The sequence below is a fragment of the Rhipicephalus sanguineus genome, chromosome 1, assembly GCF_013339695.2.
Source record: "Rhipicephalus sanguineus isolate Rsan-2018 chromosome 1, BIME_Rsan_1.4, whole genome shotgun sequence".
In the NCBI taxonomy this organism is placed as follows: domain Eukaryota; kingdom Metazoa; phylum Arthropoda; class Arachnida; order Ixodida; family Ixodidae; genus Rhipicephalus; species Rhipicephalus sanguineus.
Genome location: NC_051176.1, coordinates 136,390,146 through 136,409,666, shown reverse-complemented (window position 1 = coordinate 136,409,666; position 19,521 = coordinate 136,390,146). Strand labels below are relative to the sequence as shown.

The window sequence follows — 19,521 nt, the reverse complement described above, 5'->3', positions numbered from 1 at the left end:
GTATACCTAATCGCCTGTGCTCCCTAGAGCACTCTGGCGGAAAGATAAAAGAATGTCGCAGTTGTTTTGCTTTACTCTGGTGTATTACTGACAGCAGTATCAGCTTAAGAAGCGATGTTAGCCGATGTTTATAGTTTCGCACGGTGCTGTTTCTATAGCAGTATCTTCTATCTTAAGATACACGATACATTGCTTAATGTGTCGGAAATACAGATACAGATACTCGTTTTGTGAGACATATCGCGATACTGATACAAGATACTCAAAGAGTATCTAAGATAGTATCTCAGATATATGTATCTTCGATACTGCCCAGCACTGGACTTGTTGCCACGCATCATCTTTGAACTCGTGAGTCCACGCGCTGCAGTGTTACAAGTCATATTGAGCGCGACTGTACGTGGTTGCCAACGATTTCAATACATCAGTATTAACCAACTCGTAGCTCTAGCTATTTTCCGTGAAACGTGTGTTCGCTCGTAGCTTAACGTGATTTTTCATTCAAAAGCGACACCCGCGTCGTGCATATTCGCTTGCAGTACGAAAGATACAGTGTCACGTGAACAGCGCGTATAATACACAAGGACGAAGAACCGACGAGGACTAGCGCTGACTCCCAACTGAAATTTATTAACACAAACATGGAAAAACGAGAACAAGTAGGCACACCTGATCACCGCTCATTTGAATTGCGTATGACGGCAGCGCTAGTCCTCGTCGGTTCTTCGTGCTTGTGTATTATACGCGCTGTTCACGTCACTATGGAATACCAACTAGCCCGGTCACACACCTTGCTTGCGAAAGATACAAGCGAAATACACAGCAAGGCAGCATGAGCATTGCGCATTCTTTGGAGAAGTGAAGGCTGGCTGATATTAGAGGATCACCTTACAAAACAAAGTTAGACAATTTAGTGCATCACTGAGGCTTCATTATCATTCTACAGTGAATAAATACATTTCTTAGATGCGTTTATTGACTGAATTTGTAGTCTGTTGGCTAGTTAGTTACATGGTTATGTTTTGAGAAGTTCGGCAGATTGCTTTGTCAGTTTACGCATGATTGGGTTACTCAATTGTATGCAATTTTATGCCAATAAACTTGCAGTCATGAGTTCTGCTTTCACGTTTCGTGTGCAGTAGTTGCTCATTTTCTTTGTTCCATTCGCGCTGTAAGCAAGTATGCATACGTACCGCCTCGCTGAACTTGCTGTGGCGCTTTCTTTGTGTGAAGACGTAAGGGCTTCCCGTCTAGATTCATTACAAAGCCAAGTAGATGGCAACACCTTGTAAAAATTACTTTAATAAACTTGGATATACGCACATACTTCATGAATTGATATTTGAATTAAACATGGGTGTGAGTGAGGCTGTCCTCGAAATTCATTTCGTTAACACAGCGCTTTTATTTATGTAGTTTTTGTGTATACGGTATTGTAAGTCGTACACGCTATTCTTTGACCAATTTACGATTGTACAAGTGACGCATCAGAATTTCAAAATATAGAAGATCCCATGTATATGACACATTTAATATTGCTGATATAGATAACACACAGTAAATGTTGATTTGTTATCACCCTGCCCTGTTGTGTTTTATACCATGAACAACGTAAAGACTTTCATTTTGAGATACAAGCACACCTTTTTGTGTAAGCAGGAAAGGCCATGAAGGGTAGAACATCCGGATTAGTGGCGGTCCATAATGCAATGGCGCAGCCGAGAAGGGAAAGCGCGGCGAAGGTTGCCAGCAGAAACTTCTTGCGGCTGTGGGAAAATGACGTGCGTGAAGTTAAAATAACGAGAAGCATTCGATTAGCCATAAGATGATAATGCACTTTCACCGTAGTACTAGCTTTTTGCTGGGTAGTAGCTTTTTGCTCGAATACACCGTGCGCAGCTATTGTACATTCATTGAAGCATGCAAATAAATCCAGTTCTCAGTGATTTGAACGCAATACTCGGAGAGCTTGGCTGCACATGCTTATTGCGCGACTGGTAGACAGGATGACAAGGTGTTGATGAATGGTGGTTATCGATGAAAGCGAGAACCTTTGTGACTGAGTTTGACCAGCCAAATATCAGGGCTCACCTGTGGTGTGATCAAGAGCACAACTCCATTAATAAAGAATGCCTCTCTATGCAATCTTTCCCTGGACTTGTGGTTGCAAGTGTCTGCTTGGTCGGTTGCTCAGCATTAAGCCGTTTATTACTGTACTGTATCTCCAGGATGGACCTACCCTTGCGGCTAACTTAAATTGCCTTTCCAGCCCCGATAAAGAATTGTCCGCATATGCGACCAAACGTCGCCTGATGGTAGAAAGGTGAACACCCACTACTACCATTCCGTCCACTTACTGGACTATTTCGCGATGGAAGCATGGATCCCACAAGCTGGACAGGTCTCAGCGTCTCCCGTAACAGCGATTCGCACAATGCTTTCCGCCGCGATAATGTCCCCAAATTTCAGCCGCATTTAGGTGTGTTTCGATTGCCACTTCAGTATTGGATATCCTAATAAATGTTTCCGCTACAGATACCTGCACCGTTTTTTGCAACGTCTGCCTACAAAAGCAAAACATCTGCCTGATCGACGTAAAAAATCGCTGTAACGCCCAGGGTAGCTCACTCTCAAAGCACCCCAAGGACATATACCTAAAAGCTCCGAAGCGTCACTCCAGAAGAACTAACAAAGAGAAATGCAAACGCCGATTGTTGTCACGTTGTCACACGTTTAAGCACTCTTTTTTCCCGCAGTTATAGAGTTGTGGAATCACCTGCCGAATGACGTCGTCAGTGCTGAATCACTTGATTCATTTTCATTGCTGCTGGAATCTCATTTAGAGTCATTGCAATAGGTTCACTGGTATCGGTGCGCAAATAAAAGGAAAAACAATGTATCGCGCATGTACTTGCACATTATTTGTTACACGTGTTCAACAGTTTTCAGCTGCGTGTATTTCATTTTATTGTATTCCTAGGGCATAACCTTGTTATTGCTACATTCTTATTTGTCTTGAACATGTATGCTAGTTTTTTTTTTCTTTTTTACACCTTTGAAATACTAATATACATAGTTCATCTATTGCTTTTTCTTTCTTTGCTATTGTCGCTTTTATGGTTACCTTGTACTGCGGATTTTCCCTTTTTATTTTCCTAATATGAAGTCCACTTTATTTTGTATGCCCTCTCCTGTATAGGCCTGAAAAGGCCCACAGTATTGAATAAATAAATAAATAAATAAATAAATAAATAAATAAATAAATAAATTAGCACTATATGAAGCGGAAGACCAGGCGTAATAGTGCACCACAAATGCGAGTGGTCTCGTATCGTGGACCTCCCACCTTAGCAGTCAAGAGATACCTCAAGAGTATCGTCAATTTACTCATTTCCGCTACGCTTTTCGCCAAACGACGAGCCGTTGGCTGAATTTTGTTTCAGAACGAAGCGCAGAGAAGATACGTGCCGAGTCTATATCCTACTGCAAAATGATCATTTAGCCAAGTTTACCAAAGTCCCGCGTGACGGTGCCAGTATAGTCATCATGGCGCTGACCTTGCAGTAACAGATAGCTGAGGAAGATGTCATTGACTGTTTATGATGTTACTGTGCAAAGTGAATGCGAGTCGTACAAGGCATGAAGAAGGGAGGACGAGAAAGACAGAGGGAAGAAAGCTAGAAGGTTGTGGTCGGTCAAGTGTAGCGTTTCTGTAGGCCGTAACATTTGATGACAGCGCTGGGATTGATCAACATGCAGCACCCGCTATACAAAACAGATGAGCCAAGCGTTGGATACATTTTGGCAGCTTATGATCGTTAGTAGGAAGCTCGCATAGAGCAAGCCTTCTTCTGTTGCGGTGGGTTGCGTGGGCGAGGCGTCTAATGACACGGAAATTTCATGCGAGAAACAGATCCGACACGAGCGAAATGGGTGGGAGACCGTAGTGAAAATGTGCATGTGTCTAAGGCGATACCTTGGAGTTCTATTGAAACCTGTGCATTACAAAAACCCGCGCGCTCACGCTCAACGCAGACGTAGAAGAAAAAAATAAAAAAATTTACAGTCCTTTAGTTAACGCTAAGGAGAACACACGGGTAAGTATATGCTCTCGCGAGACACTACTTTGAAGTTCTCACTCGATTGCATTGGTACTTCTTCTTTTCTTTCCGTCGTCCGGACATTACCACTGGTTCTACATGCTGAGACTTCGGTCGCCGAGGTGTTAATTCACCTTTCATTCCCCTTTGTGTCACTTTAACGTTTTGATTCCCATTTAATTCACCTGCATTCACACTTGATTAAGATCATAATCAATACACTGCACTTAAAGAACAACAAATAATGCCCCCCACGCTCTCCGTGGCTTAATATTCTGTTGGTTTCATTTGGTTGTGTTTAATCAAGAAACAAGCCCCTCGAAAAATTCCCTTTCTTCCGCACTTTCATAGCGAGGGCTTCGTCCCGGCAGACTTGATGCCTTGTAACATTCGTGGGTTTATTGGTCAGCTGCCACCTCGTGAAAAGATCACGCTCCACGTGACGTCCTCTGGCGAAAATAGTGTCCAACAATCGGCGCCCTGGCTACGAGTAACTCTGGCTAATACTCCCAAGGATAAAACGCACATAAATACCCAACATAAGCGGATGTAGCAGCGCCCCTCGCCGTAGCTCAATTGGTAGAGCATCGGACGCGTAATTCGAAGACTGTGGGTTGGTATCTCGCCGACGGAAAGGGTTTTTCGTCCACTTCAATTCCTTCTAACTTAGGTCATAATCATTACACTACACTTAAAGAACAACACATAATGTCCCCCATGTTTTCCATGGCTTAATTGCATGTTGATTTCGTTGTAAACATATAAGACACAGGGAAAGACACCCTGATACTTCCTTTCTCGCAACAGAGAAATACACGCAGCTGTACTGATCTGGTGCGGCGATGCACGCATAATTCGCGACAACAAAGTGCTTACGGCTGATATATTTATACGTTACAATATGACGTGACGCGGCGTCACGATATATGAACTCACTTTTTCAATACAAGTAGAATGAGTAGAGAAGTGAAGAAAAGCTGGAAGTCTGCAGACAGGTACCATAGATGAACAAACAAAGTCTGAAATAAAAACGCACAGATATATACATATCGGTCAATAGCATTTCTGTAGAGAACATCGGGAAACAAAATGATTTTATTTTCAGCGTGCCGGTAAAAACGAAGAAAACATTAATGGGTCATGGGTTGGGCCAAGTCACGCTTACATTGCGTGGCTAAGTATGATTACGACAAAGCATTGCAGTGTTTTCTAAAGCGCGTGAATATCGCTCCTTATGGAAAAACAGAGAAAAGAAAACGTCCTACCTTCTTCCGAATTGCTTAGCACTGATAGCGCCAACGAAGTATTTGACAGCACTAAGCTGGTGAACATTACCTTACTAAAATAATGACGAAGCGTAGCGTCACTCGTGCATAGGCAAACATGGGCAGATCACACTTGATGACGCCAAGCCCTCTCTGTATGCAACGTTGAGGTGTGCGTTTCGCCTGAACCCTGCTCCATAAATCACGCTGAGAGTTTCTCCCTGAAGAGCTGAAGGAAATATTGTCTCTGCTTCTTCGTAATCACCCTCTTTCCCTGTCTTCACTGAAACTTGACATTACGCGACCTCCCCACTATATGTATGCGGGAAGACAGCTTGCGTGAAGCCACCGGCCGCCTCGGCACCCCATTAGCCTTTGCACTCGCTCCAAGTTGTCTCTAAGGACATAGAAAAATCCTGCCGTATTGTCAAATACGCAATTTGGCGGCATTTTGAGCCGATCATACAGGCCGTAGCAGTCGTGTGGGCCAACTCACGCTTACGTACAAGATAGCAAATTTGACAATAAGGTGAATTCTACAATTTAATAGCACCCAAAATAGCAGCCGAAGATAGGGCACGCATGCCACGTATGCGTGTATGCAGGAAGTCGATAAAGCGCTGCAAAAAGTAGCGCGCATGTCACACACCGGGCTTGCGAATCTCCCTAACAATATTCTACTCGTGCCGGGGAAACCCTAAATGCCTACCTCAAACATTGACGTCATCGACGCTTTGGTAAACGGAGCAGTGGGAACTCACACAAACGGGAATCGCGGGGTGCCCGTGCTACGCGCTTCCTCAGGTTTCACAGTAGTGGAGCTCCATTTAGCATATAGAACTACACCAATCGCTACACAAGTTCTTAGTTTTTTTTTATTGCAATAGCAATTATATGGACAGTCTCAGCTGAATTTTGCCGTCGACGCCGTCATGCACCGTATATGTATATGCATATATATATATATATATATATATATATAATAAAGGCCACAAAGAAAAATCATTCAGAAAAGCTTTCCGACGCGCGGAAACAAACGGGTGACGTATCGCTGTACAGCGGGCGGCGTTAGACGGTTAGGCCACCATCAGGACCGCCTTTCAGCCTGCTAACGGCGAGCTATTTATATACACCATGGAGGAAGGAATACTAAGGAGAGGCCCTATCGTATTTCAATGCATTGCGAAAAGTGTGGCGGAAGTGACGTCAGATTCATGGAGCAAACAAACCGGTATGGGGCAAACAAAACAGCAGACGCCCCGCGGCGTGCTCTCCGCGGTGGTTAGCTTCTGCGCAGATTTGTAGTCCCGGCGTAAACTTAGCGCGTATTGTGCGGTTCGCACGCAGTAAAATGTTGCAAGCAGACGTTTACCAGGCTGTTCGTGCGTGGCAGGCCCGAGCGCTGCGTGCTGAAATTCTTCGTGGAGCGTTTTTGTGCAACAGTACAGAATACCAGTACGTGCCGTGATCAAAAACGTTCAGCCCCTGCATCATCGTATTCGAACTCACCTAGCTGTGACTTACGCGTTCTGCTGGGCGTTAGGCCTTCCCTTTCCCGTAGCCCGATTTCCCGATCTCTTGCCGGATTAGCGGTTCTTTGTTCGTGTATATGGAGTGAACGTAGTAGCTATTCGGCTCAAGGCCAACCTATAGTTGACGTAACTTCACGTCGAAAAGAGGACACCGCTGTATTGTATACGCGATCGTGCACGTGAAGTTTGTAATTCCAGTACGCACACAACAACAAGCACACAGCGAGCGCACAACGCACAATACATACATCACGTGGTCCGATAACAACAACATAACTTTATTGTCCTTTCGTTGAACGACATAGCCTCTAAAAACGTACGATGCCTTCGGCGCATGTTATGTACGGTGCGTCAGACGCCAAAAACAAAAGTTCACGTGCGTTCTGAGTTGACACAATGAGTAAGAAGCGACATAGCGCACATCCAATAGCTTCGCATGCAAATACCATGCATTAGTGATCAGCAATGAAGCGAACGTGTACGTACACATGAAAAGTGACACCCGGTACTTTCCGCAGTGCATGCACAGGATTTGCACCAGGTATACGCAACCATACGCAACAGCTTGGCATTGCGTAGCTTTCCTAAAGAACACACACAAGGAGCAGCATGCGTGAATCGACTGCGTCGCGGCGCCGCTTGCACGGCGAAAAAAAAAAGGCTCGAATCGCGCATGCGCTTGCAAACGACACGGCGGAAATCGCGAAATGTTTCGAGGCTCCTTCGCTAAAAAGCGATGCCGGTGTTTGCGGTGTGGAGGCTTCACGAATGTGACGTCAGGGCCTCTCCTTATTTTTCCTTCCTCCATAATATACACCATTTACTTCAGCATGCTTTCTTAGTCACCACATAGATGGCGCGATGTGCGCGCGTGGCGCGCTGTAAAGATCGTCGCCCCGCTCCTGCGAACGCCGTTGCTCTTCGCCCTACAGGGCGTGGTCGCCTTCGTGCGCTTATCTCGAGGAAAGAAGAGGGCAGTCGGGGGGGGGGGGGGGTGGAGCGGGGGGTTGTATGTCTTGTGCTCGCCCCGCGAGGTCCGCGCTGAAGCAACAGAGGTCACTTCGCAGCGGCCGCGTTTGCGAAAGGAGCGCGCTGTTCAAACAGAAATAAATAACAACTGTGACCGTTCGCGCTCGTCTTGTGGGTACCTGTTCGTTCGTTTCGTGCGTCCTGCTTCATATTTGAGCAGTGCGCTTCAAGCGTCGAGCTGTGACACATGATAGTTCGCGCTCGTCCTGTGTGCGTTCTTTTCGTGCGTCCTTTGGGCTCGAGCGACGCACTGGCAATTTTGAGCTGCTTTCCGTTCTTCGCGTTACATTCCAATTTATTGCTATCGCATTCATTGCTTCGCCATTGCGGCGAAACTGTGACTTTTTTTTTAACAACACGGCTTTTTTATAAATATCCTACGACAGCCAGACTTCTGTCGTTTTCACACAAGAGCTGTACGTCGTGGCGCAAATACTTTGCCACAGCTCGAATGACATTGAAATTACTAATGAACAAAGACTCGTTCATTAATTTTTAATTAAAGACTGCAGGGGAGTGTCTCTTGTTAAAAAATATAGTCCGTGACAATTTATGACATGCCTATTTAGAAATTATGAAAGTTGCATGTAAACTTAGATATTTATAGTCGAATATTAATGGTGACATCGAAAATGAACGCGCCCGGCGCGCAGGAAACGCGGCCACTCTATTACGTCTGACCGGAACTATCCGTAACGCGGAAGCTACGAAACTTGAATAAAGGCGCGTAGAAGCAGAATCTGATCTGGACAAACGGCAAGTAGTCTGAAATACAGAAGTAGACCGCTTATTCTTTGTGCGCGACGTGTGGTGCCTATATGCATCTTTCATAAACTGTAAACGGGTGCGAGAAAATTGGGGGACTCTTAAGCGTCGCCTTTAAGAGCTGAGTGCGAGAACGATATCTACACGCACGCACGCACGCGCGCGCGCGCGCGCGCACACACACACACACACACACACACACACACACACACACACACACACACACACACACACACACACACACACACACACACACACGACGTACCTATAGTAAAGGTAACGGTGTCCGCCCTCTTCAATTGCACTTTTATAACAACAGTATTTTGAGTGTCCAAAGTACGAGCGAGTATTGAGCGCTGGCGCACTGTTGGGCCAAACTATAGACAGTGCCCTGCGCCTCTGTTCTCTCTGCCTTCGTATGCTTTGAGTTCATTCACTGCACTCACGCACACACATTTCGCTGACACTTTCAGTCACTGCAGTCAAAGTCATCGTGAATGCACAGAATCCAGCACAAGCGTGTCAACAGCCCGGGGGCGTGAGGGAACGTCTGCGCGCGTGACATTTTTTTTTTTCGAAGTATCGATGAACCCTCTACTTGCGTGTAAGAGAACGCGCGCAAATGTGTGTGCCCTTTGTTATGAGTAACTAGCGATGCACCCACTAGGTGTTTGAAAGAGAACATCCGCGCTGCGCGGTCACGCCATCTCTCGGAAAGAGCGGGAAAACCACGGCGCACCATCACAACGCCTCCAAGAGGTGGTGCGACGACAACGCGCTCTCGTCTCTCTCGGAGGCGGCGGCAACAAGAGTATAACGCGATAGCGTAATCGGGCTGTGTTCGTATCGCCTTCTCAATCGCTATCCTGCCTTCGCTTCTCGGTGTAGACCGAAGCCGTGCCGCAAGAAAAGCGAGAGTGCGTACGCCCTCCAGCTCATATCTTTATTTGCATCTACCTCGAATTTAACATACAGGCGAAATAACAGGCGTATGCAGGCAATCTTCCAGTGTGGGCTTGCGTTTAGTTTTGCGCATTGTCGGCTCAGCATGGTATATGGCTCACTTTTCTGCAGTGGTTCTGCGCGTACCGCCGTATGCTATTCTTTGCATATGTGTTGTTTACCTGGCGTGACGGTTCACTGAAGCTAGTAAGCTGCTGTAAGCTAGTCTATAGACTAGCTTAAGGCACCAATGGAGAAGCGTTCCTGTGACTGCAGACTGCTTTTGCTGGCGCACGGCCGGCGTGCTGTCGCCCATCGTGACAATGAATTCGGCGCGCTGCGCGAGAAAACGCTGCGCTTTGTACGGCTGCAAAAGCAACCCATTCACGGCATAAGTCTCGCTCCATTGGTATCCCCTTTGTAGCACTCTAAAACGCGGTCCCGAAAACACAGCGCGGTTTATTAATGCATCTCCGCCATCGTTCGAACTACTACTTCTTTTCTCCTCAGCAGACTAACCACTACCAGTTCATGTCCCAAGTGTGTCGTGCCAGAAGAAGAAAAGTATGTCACAGATGGGCCCCCGCTGCAGACAAGTGGCCGGGGGCAGTTGAAAGAAAAATGATCAAACGGAGCTTGTCAGAATGGGTGGCGGCTTGATCCTTTCAATGCTGACTGTGCCTTCATGCCCATTGCGTAGAATTGTAAAATGATGTTCAGAACGCTTGATGACTGGGAAAGGACCGTCATAGCGAGGCTGAAGCGCACTTCAAGACGCATCAACACGAACAAGAACGTGTGAAGATGTCTGTAGGTTTGCCGGCAGAAAAACGTTCTTAGTGTGAGCTGAAGTTGGTGATGGGCGCAAGTTTTGCATGAAGATCCGCAGACGCTGGACGAAAGAAGATGGATCCGAAACACTCGACGTAGTAATGGGGCTGACGAGGTCCCCATGCAAACGAAGTGTGCAGCCATAAACCATCTCGGCTACGGAGCAGGCAAGTTCTGGCCGAAGTGTTGAACGAAGGCCGAGAAGCACGACGGGGAGGTGTGATACCCAATCTTCGGCGTGAGGCTGCGAGGCAAGTGCTGCTTTTAGATGAAGATGAAGTCTCTCTACAATGCCAGTTAACGCTGGATGATACGCAGTTGTGCGAATGCGCGCACAACCCAGTAGAAATGTGACAGAGGTGAAAAGCGCTGACTCAAACTGTCTGGCTCGATCAGTAGTCACCGTTGATGGTACACTGAAACGGCTAATCCAGGTAGCAAGAAAGGTACGAGCAACTGTTTCTGCCGTGATGTCAGGCATTGGAGCTGCTTCAGGACACCTAGTGTACCTGTCAATACGCGTAAGCAAATACGTATATCCCCGGCATGGAGGTAAAGGCCCGACAATGTCCAAATGACTGGTGTCGAAACGTGCATCAGGGAGAGGGAATTTTCTCCATGGAGGCTTGGTGTGCCATTGTACCTTGATATGCTGACACGCTGTGCAAGTTCGAACCCAGTCACGAATGTTAGCGCGTATGCGCGGCCAGACATAGCGTTTCAGTGACCAGGTGTTGCGTAGCTCTTATGGCTGGATGGCAGATGGAGAGGAGGGTGTCAAAAACAGCACGACGCAGATGTGAAGGAACATAGATACGAGTGCAGTTGTGTGAAACATCGCACAAAGGCGTAACGTCGACGTCGGTAAAGTTGGCTTGCTCCAGTCGGAGGGAAGTAGAGGATCGGAGTCGTGGAAGCTCATCGCCTAATGTCTGTGTCTCCGTGAGCGAAGACAATGAAAGGTCGGTGGTGCCTGTCGTGGCATTGATGGTAATACGACTGAGAGCGTCCGCTGCGCTGTTAAAGCTGCCTTTTGCATAACGTATGTCGGTGGTGAATTCGGCAATGAAAGCAAGGTGTCGAAGTTCTGTAGGAGTGTGTGTGGCACTGCAGGAACGTAAAACCGAAACAAGTTGCTTGTGGTGGGTAAGAATGGCAAATCGTCGCCCTTCAAGAAAGTACCTGAAATGCCGCACCGCAAGGTAGGCTGCGAGGAGCTCCCGCCCGAAAGTACTGTATCGGCGCTCAGTGTCGCGTAACTTGCGGGGAAAGGAAATCGGAGCCCATGCACCATTGATCCATCGATGAAGAGCGGCTCCAACTGCTTCTGAAGAAGCGTCCACCATGAGTCTAGTGTTAGCAGTTGGTGAAGGGTGGTGCAGGAGGGTGACCTGGGCGAGTTTGGTCTTAACGGTGGCAAAAGCTTGATCCGCGACCATGTCCCAGGGAAGTGCGGCTTTCTCGGCTTTCGAAGTCGAGAGTAGTGCTTCCAGAGGCTGCAGCAGTGTAGAGCATGTAGGAATGGAGCGGCGATAAAAATTGACGAGTCCGGGAAGACGTAGCAGACAACGTATGGACGTGGGAGGCGCGTAGTCGATGATAGCTTGAACCTTGTCAGGTAGAAGAGTGATGCCATCTTTAGTGATCTGATGTCCGAGGAATGCTATCTCCGAGACTCCAAACTCACACTTTCCTACATTGATGACAAGGTCGTAATCACGCAGTCGAGTGAAAAGCTCACGTAGATGTGCCTTGTGCGTTTCAGCGTCCTTGCTGGCAACGAGAAGATCGTCGATGTAGGCGAAACAAAACGGCCAGCCTCTTGTGACTTCGTCTATAAAACGCTGAAATGTCTGAGCTGCGTTTCTCAAGCCGTAAGGCATTCGTAAATACTCATAAAGCCGAAGTGGGGTGATTATTGCAGTTTTTGGAATGTCAAAAGGCTCAACGGGAATCTGGTGATAAGCTTTCACGAGATCAATCTTCGAGTATACTGTTGTACCGGTTAAAAAGGCAGCGCAGTCCTGAATATTGGGTAACGGGTATCGATCTGGAACGGTGACTGCATTCAGAGCCCGATAATCACCACAGGGCCGCCAGTCATTGTTTTTCTTGGGAACGATGTGTAGCGCCGACGACCACGAGCTTGATGACGGACGAATGATCTGCAGCTGTAACATATGCTCGAACTCGTTGCGAGCAATTCGAAGTTTATCAGGGCCCAGTCGGCGAGGGCGGCAGTGAACAGGTGGGCCTGTGGTAACGATGCAGTGGGTCACAGTGTGGTTGGGGGTCTTATCCATTGGAGACTGCGTTGTAATCTCCAGAAACTCGTTGAGCAGAGCTGTATATGGTGGCGTAGGCGTTTTCACGAAAGTGGGGTTTAGGGCCGTAGCGCGTGACAGAAAACCACTGACCGATAAGCCGGTATAGCTATCCACCAGGCGACAGCGGTTCATATCCACGAGCAGATGAAAATGCCTTAGGAATCGGCGCCTAAGATTGCGTAGCGTACGTCTGCTATCCAAAATAACCACTTTAGTTTCTTCTTCAGACCGAGATCAAGGGACAGAGACTTCTGTCCGTACCTTGCAATGACAGAATTGATCGCTTGTAAAGGAGTTGACTTCTCTCGGAGACGCCGGTCAGTTTTGGACGCTGGAATTATGCTGACTTCTGCTCCAGTGTCCACCAGCAAGCGAAGACCTGTGGTTTTGTCGGTGATGTGGAAGAGGCGGCTTGATCGCCCGCTGCTGTTATTGACGATCGGCCTGAGCGTTTCCCATGCGCATTGAGCAGGGTGGCACACACCTGCGAGCCGCGGCACGAAAACGCCGGTGATAGCATGTGTTCTGCGATGAAAAGCGGTGCTCGGGCTGGTTGAGGGGCCGTTGCTGAGCAGGCGGCGTGAGACATAGTCGGTGTGGACGAGGCTGGTCATTTAAGTCGCGAATGCTCAGCAATTTCAGACGCAAGTTGGCGACTTCATCTGCGACATCTTTTACCTTTTCTCGAAGGGAATCTGCTTCGGAAATCGGAGAGGTGTGGGCAGCGTTTATGACTGCCGGAGCAACGTCCATCATGTCATTGGCCATTTCTGCCAGCTCTGACAGAGCCTTATCCTGAGCTGGCACACGAGCCATTCGCACGTTAGGGGGAAGACGCTGTAGAAACAACTCACGTAGTATGGAAGTTTCCGAGCAGGCCGACTGGTCCCCAAGCAGGTGTTGCAGGTGACGTAGAAACTGTGTGGTACGGCGGTCCCCGAGCTCTTCGTTGCACAGAAGTTGCGGAATGCGCAGATGCTTTGGCGGCACGAGCCTGTTTGACTGTCGTATATGGAGTTTCACTAGGCGGGCCCACGAGGATGTCGCGTATTTCGGCCATTGCCTGTGGCGGCAACGCTTCAACGAGTAGCTCATGCTTGCGAACTTCTGACGTGACGCGATGAATGAGGAACTTGTTCTCGACTTGAATGAACCATAAGGAGGGATCGGCAAGCCACGGCTGTGGTAGCGTTATGGTAGTAGTACCTCCATCAACACCCGAAGAGGGTACATGGCCGGGTGCAGTGGCAGCGGTACCAGGGCTGAGGTCGTCGAGATTATCACGCTGCTCCATGGAAGGTCGCGTTCGTAGTGCGGGTCACCAGTAAATGTAGCACTCTGAAACGTGGTTCCGAAAACACAGCGCGGTTTATTAATGCATCTCCGCCATCTTGTTTGTTTGCTTGTAGCCTACCGATTTTGGCACATACCCACTCCGGGGGATTGGCCAAGAAGAATTATTGTAGCCTATGGATGATATTTAGATATTTACGTTAATGTTTACCTCCCTATCACTAAAGTAGAAAAAAAAATAACGAAGAAAAAGACCAATCAATTTACAAAGGGTATCAAATTACAAAGCCTATGGATGATATTTACATTAATAACAAAAAAAGAAAATAAGTGCTATTATAATAACGGAAGTTTGAAATTTTGAGCCGACCAGACAGCTGAGTTTACCTGACCCGACCAAATTCAACTCTATGTGTTACCTTTAATCAGATTTTATAATTATGCCGCGAGTAATTTTCCAGTATTTTTTTAAAGTAGGCATTATGTTGCAATGCGTTTACTGGCTAGAATGGAATTACAAAGAGCATCAAAACTTTCTCTATGATAATGTTCCAAAACAGAGGCACAGAAATTTAGAACATTTTCGGCAGTTAAACTTAAACCAATCGTCGAAAACGGAATAACCAGAAGTCTTTTCCTGATTATTGAATAGTTGCGACATGATATAAAATAATGTTCAATATATTCTGTTTCTTCGCAATATGGGCAAAGGGTGATATCGCCAGACCATCTCTGTGTCGTTAGAACTACTTATTCTTCTTTTCTTCTCAGCAGACTAACCACTACCAGTTCATGTCCCAAGTGTGTCGTGCCAGAAGAACAAGAAAAGTATGCCACACCTTAATTCGGCAACGTGAGTTTTTGAACTATTGCACCGTTGTATACTCTCGGCCCGTTTGTGTCACCGTATCTTTTCTTAATTGTAAAGTAATTTGGTGTATAATGCAAGTACAATATTCGGCTAACAAAACACAGCTTGCCTCTCAAAGCCTTCTTCTTCTTCGAAGTGAACGATTGCGCAAGTTTGTGATTCATGATTTAGGTATTCTGCGCAGAAGAAAGCAGAGACGAGGTAAAAAAACTGAGACAAACACAGTTTCCTTCATCTTCTGGTTCTCTCGCATATGGCCATTAGCGAGAAGTAAAGACGAAAAGATCGCGTAGCTATCAAAAGCAAGTAAAGCAGCGCTGTAGAAAAAGCATTTCGTGAATTCTCGCCATGTTGCGTAAAAGAGCGACGCTGTTTCAGCTTACGGTTGCAACGTCATTATTTATTTATTTTTTCTTGCTTTTAGTTGTCCCCCCTATACGTATAGACTATGTTACGAAATTTAAGGCTTAGGGGCGCCGCCATCATGGGCTGTTAATGAATGTTTTCTTATTTTTGTATCCCGTTACGCGAAATGACAAAGCCAGGAGACGCCGAATGAACCAACCCAACAGTTTTCATGTGTATACGCCCACCGTAGCGCTGTCCGCTTAGTTGTTCAAGGTGAAACTAAAACACGGCAAGGTTAACAGCCCAGCATGGCGGCACCGAAACCCGTCCGTAAAATAGATATATAGATGGCGGTTGCAACGAACCGCTTTTTACTTGACATGTGGGCTTCCATGGAATCTCCGCCACCAATTTTTACAGATGCCTTAGGAACTGTCTTTTTCCGTGCATATGACGGTTCTGTGCAGGGGCATGTGAATGAATCTATTTGTGCAGTCCTGTCCACCTCCAGGTAGAGCGCGCGAGCAGCCGGCTTTGCTCTGCTGGGCTACACCTTGTGGCGACTGCGGGATCTGGCGTACGGTGCCCAGGAGCATACACACTACTGCTTGGCTTGCCTGCGGCCATCGGCCATATTTCTTTCCGAGTTTTAGCAAAGGTTTAAAAGGGTTCGAATTTGAGATTTTAGTAAGGCTTCATAACAAGTAATAGCGCAAACACACGAAACCAGAAAGACAGACTGGACAACACCAAGTCCAGTCTGTCTGTCTTGCCTAGTGTGTTTACGCTATTTGTTATATTTAGCGACGGTTGTTCTTTTGTTTGAGGGAAGCAAGTTGTTGCACTTATCGCCGCTACTCCCTAAGATCAGCAGCAAAGCAAAGGTTTGGTGGGCGGGGCACCGAACTTTACAGCAGTTGGCAAGACCATGTTAGTACATGCGCAACTTTGCGTACGATTTCATAACTTGAAACAGCGCGAGAAAATAACGATACAAGATGAACTGAGCAGAACAGTGCTTCGTCCTGTCTGATCGTCTTGTTCATTTCTCGCGCTTTTTCCAGTCACGAAACCGTACCATCAGGCTCTATCAGACTCTTTCAATGCGTACAATGCTTACCCGTTCATCCATTGCCAAGAAATTCCTTATCTGCAAAAGCAGAGCCCACCAGGTTTCAGCAATCTCTTCTTCAAGCTTCTGAAAGCAACCCTTGGTATCGGGTCCAGTTACAAATCGTGGAAGCACGTATATACACATGATGACGAAGAAGAGGGGCACACAAGTCCTGCCGAGAAACGAAACAGAAATAGAGAAATTACATTTTGCATTCAAGAGGAGCAGAATTATTAAAGCGAGGTAGATGTGGTAAAAGTTCTGAGGTCGCGCTGAAGTGACGCAAGCGTGGTAAGCATATATAGTGCAAGTTTATACGCAAGCACCATTGCGTGCATGCTATACATTCACACAAACTATGGTTAGCGTGTCGTCTATTACAAAACTCCTGTCTTCAATGAGCCGTTGCTCTTCAGTTAAGTGTAGTTTGTGCTGCAGAAGCGTACCCGTATGTACTAGAAAACGGGAATGAACGATAAATTGCGCCACTCCGTATGCCGATTACAGCAAGAACGAAATACGGATGAAGTTCACACTGTAAGCTTCTCGTCAGTATTTCTTCTTTTCGCTATTGTTTTGGACATACCGTGAAAAATTGCGGCTGATTTCTTAAGTGGCTGTCAAGCACGAGGACATGGATTTGATTTCTGGCCAAGGCAGCCTGATTTGGATGGGGGCGCAATGCCAAAAAAAAAAAAGAGAGAGAACTGTGCACTTAAATTTAGGTCACCGTTAAGGAACACCAGCTGGTCAAAATTATTCCATGGGTCCCAACTTAACGCATGCCATACAATCACATGGTGGTTCTGACACGTACAACCCCACACTTTAATTTGTTATTGTTCGAGGTTGAGTGAAAAACACTCTTATTAAGCATGAAGTGCTTTTAGCTCCGGTTGTCGGCGGCCTTCACGTGACCTTGAAACAATTGCCAGCGCTGTTATCCGGGTACTTCAAACGAGATCACCCGGGCCGTCAGCCCAGAAGGCGGTCTTTGGCATCAACGCTTCGATGAAGCCCGCATTACATACCCTAGATTCGATCCAAAAAAGTTAGAAAATGTAGCTCTTCACACTTCTTAGTGTTTGTTCACACTGTCACTGAAGCTGCAACTTCTTGTACACTGAACTCTTACTTAGTAGTGACAATAGCGACGTTCCAGAGGCAGGTAGGGAATCATACACTTGCTCTTTGAAACGCCAGCGCCGAGCCCGTGCCATTCTGAACGTCAACGATGGGCAAGTAAGCGGCACGCTACCAGAGGCAGCGATTTCGCGGCACGAGTTAGTAAGTATCGTATTCCTATTCCCTTTTAACTGTGGCCTAGCACAGGCAAGACAAGACCACATATTATGGGGGTGCCCCAATAACCCATCCCCTGATGATTTCTTGTAACCAGGTCCCCCACCAGAAGCATGGGACAGGTCATTAGGGAGCACAAACTGGCATATACAGAGCAGGCTGGTGGACTGCTCTATTAGAGTTGCGGCCCCCTGGGTCCCTATCTAGCCCCCAATCCAGCCTGGCTCCCCCATTCCCACTCCCATTTGGTATCAACAGAGTTTCAATAAAGTTTAACCCCCTCTCCCCTCTTTCTGTTGCGTGGTGGCCGCAACGGCCGCATAGCTAGGCAAAGCCCAAGACTATTTATCTTGCGCCGTGACCGCAAACAATGGCGTCCATATGGACGAGTGCACAGTGTAGTATGGTGTTGTTCGGTGAGGTGTGCCCTTGCGAGCATGCACAAGATTTTGGCTAGTATAATCTCCAACCAATCTGCTTTGCCGGTGGTCATTTCATGTTTACATCTGCTCTCGATTACGAGAGAGCCAGTTACGAGAGGGCCAGCCATTTTTTTTTTGTTCACGGCATGGTCATGCCTTAGTTGCTGCGTGCAAGGCGTCATGCACCAGTTGGAAAGAGAAAAAAACTACTGCTGACCCGAAGGTCGCGGGATCGAATCCCGGCCGCAGCGGCCGCATTTTCGATAGAGGCGAAAATGCTTGAGGCCCGTGTACTTAGATTTAGGTGCACGTTAATTAACTCAAGGTGACCGAAATTTCTGGAGCCCTCCACTACGGCGTCGCTCGTAATCATATCGTGGTTTTGGTACTTTAAACACCAACAATTATTAAGAGCGGAAAGAAGGCGATAAAGTAACACCTATAGCCGCTGATATGCTACGCTGCGACTGGTTTCGCATTTCTGCGCCTTAGATAGTGGATGGCGCTTGCGGGATTCTCGACTGCTGGCGATTTGCATTTCGATTTAGCGTCCGCTACTGGACTCAAATCGAGTGCGGCATACCGGTGGCATACAGTGTCCACTGTATGCAACCGGTATGCCGGTATGCCACCGGTATGCCGGTATGCCACCGGTATGCCACCATATGCCTTGTATTTGCATTCGTGACCTTAATCCTTCCTTTTTCAAGTCAGAATGTCACACAGAGCAGTGCATCTTACCTGATGAGTCTTCGGACAAATGCGATTAGCAAGACGAGGGGACCACTTCTCTTTTGCTTTGTCACGGCGAGACACAACAAAAATCCACTGCACGGAAGATAAAAAAAAAATTCGCTCGGGGTAAATGTCACGGTCATAGTTGTGGTGGTTGTCAATCGTTAGCTTCAACTATCTCCCTATACTTTATTTTTTAAAGACTTATTGGGGGTATACTCCTGTTAAAATATTACTTTCTACTCAATGTTACCCTCAACGCCTCATTCAACACTAGAAGTGTAAGTTAATTGCAAATTGTAAGGTTACAATGGCCGAAGCACTCACTGTATTTTTAGAATCTGTGAGCAAATTAGTAACGCCATATTTTACGCTTAACAAACAGCCTACGGTGGCTTAACTTTTTAAGCTGTACTACATTTTTTTTAGAATCGTAAGTATATAGTATCGAAACTCTGGTTAGTTATATAAAACTTTCACTGCATTCGTTTGTTCTTATGATCCAAATTTTTAATTACTCTAGTAGAGCTGTAGACTTGAAGGTTTAGCGCTCTTTTGGTTTAGTGAGCTGCGGTTTTACTTGCCTGAGAAAGAAGAAGGTGTCGACACTGTCGAACGCCCACGCTATCACCATTGATGCCCAAT

At 46.8% G+C, this 19,521-nt stretch overlaps 1 non-coding gene across 1 annotated transcript in view; it reads right to left on the bottom strand.

Moving 5' to 3' along the window:
• Nucleotides 1-18,939, bottom strand: part of LOC119398845 (uncharacterized) — a 48,404-nt gene extending 29,465 nt beyond the window's left edge. Inside the window, exons 1-2 of the transcript XR_007414992.1 lie at nt 18,883-18,939; nt 16,424-16,589 (exon numbers count right to left, since the gene is read on the bottom strand). This is a non-coding gene — a transcript (uncharacterized LOC119398845). The remainder of the gene's footprint in view (nt 1-16,423; nt 16,590-18,882) is intronic.
• Nucleotides 18,940-19,521: the final 582 nt, after the last annotated feature.